The sequence below is a fragment of the Pongo abelii genome, chromosome 21 (assembly GCF_028885655.2).
Source record: "Pongo abelii isolate AG06213 chromosome 21, NHGRI_mPonAbe1-v2.0_pri, whole genome shotgun sequence".
Lineage (NCBI taxonomy): Eukaryota > Metazoa > Chordata > Mammalia > Primates > Hominidae > Pongo > Pongo abelii.
This window is the reverse complement of record NC_072006.2, coordinates 33,150,418-33,152,209: the sequence shown is the minus strand read 5'-3', so window position 1 is coordinate 33,152,209 and position 1,792 is coordinate 33,150,418.

Sequence of the window (1,792 nt, the reverse complement as noted above, 5' to 3'; positions counted from 1 at the left end):
GTGGCTGGAATCTAAGTGGCTTCTTGTAGAGGATAGTCAGGGGAGAAAAGTGAGTTCCAGATTTGGGTTCATGCAGTCATTCATTCATCAATTATTTCTTGGGCACCAACTTTGTGCCAAGTGCTGTGGTCTTGGCTCTGCAGCCAGCTCATTTCATGACTTTGCACAAATCACTTCCCTTCTCAGAACCCCAAACTCCCTGTTCCACCTTGGAGAAAATGAGGATACCTGTCTACGAAGGAGAGAAATGTTTGTACCAGCTAGAGGAAAATGCCTCTAGAAATCATTAGCAGTGGAGTTCTGAAAGGCCGGCAGCACCAATTGGTTCCATTGATTCCATGGATGAAACTCTCACAATCCTATTATTATTATTATTATTATTATTATTATTATTATTATTTTATTTTGAGATAGGGCCTCACTGTGTTGCCCAGGCTGGAGTGCAGTGGCTTGATTATAGCTCACTGTAACCTCAAACTCCTGGACTTAAACAATCCTCCCATCTCAGTCTCCTAAGTAGCTGAGGTTGTAGGCAAGTGCCACCATGCTTAGCTAACTTAAAAATATTTTGTGGAGATGGGGTCTCGCTATGTTGCCCAGGCTGGTTTCAAACTCCTGGGCTCAAGTGATCCTCCCATCTTGGTCTCCCAAAGTGCTGAGACTACAGGTGTGAGCCACTGGACCCAGCCCCCTTTATTACTAATGTCAAAACCAACCGACTCTGTAGGATTTTAGTGGAGGAATTAATCACACAAGTCTTATCCATGGAAACAGTGATTTGTCATGCTCATGGTATCACCTGGGACCTGATTTCTTCACCAGTGTCTTATTGGCCATCTTTCTAAAGGAGGGTCTAAGGGAGAACTAATAAAACAAGTCATAAATTCCAAGTGTGTTATACATGCTAAGTTATCATTCCTGTCTATCAGTAGATTTAACTGTGGGGAGACATCCAGGAGGTTTCGCAAGGAGTGGTGCTATGGCTTAGTACTCTCATTAGGCTTGGAAATAAAGTCACATCTGTAAACTTGTAGGTGGCCATGACTTTGGAACGATTATAGCTTAAATAGAAAAAGTAAATAGAGTTACTCTTCCTGGGAATTGGGCAATATTTGCCATACAGCTGGGTTGTCAGGTAAAATCAGTTTTCAACTTCTGTGCCTGGAAAATGATTCTACATAGGTATTTAGAAGTGTTGTACATAGGTATCCAGAAGTGTTGGAAACTCTTTAAATAGATAATGATCATAAAATCAGATACCATCACTTGTGGTTGTAGCCCAAGCCGATATTAGTAATCTGGATGCATGGGGACATGCAGACATGACAATCGCTAATGCAAGTTCAGGTGGTAAGCACTGAACAAACCCCTGGCATTGGTACATGGTCTTTTCATTCTCTAATGTGTTTTCACAACATTGTCTCATTGAAGCTTTACAACAGCTTTGCATGGTGAGTAGGCTGTATGTTATAATCCTCATTTTACAGAGAAGGAGCTGGAGGCTCATCAGTTAAGTAACTAGGTGAAAGTTATGGGACTAATGAATTGTAAAGATGTCTGTATGAGTGATGGGTTTTTTTTCAATAGCTTTGGGGTACAAATGGTTTTTGGTTACATGGATGAATTTTATAGTGGTGAAGTCTGAGATTTTAGTGCACCTGTCACCTGAGTAATGTTCATTGTACCTAATATGTCATTTTTTTAAACCCTCTCCCCTCTCCTTTGGAGTCACCGAAGTCCATTATGTCACTCTGTATGCCCTTGCATCCTCATAGCTTAGCTCCCACTTACA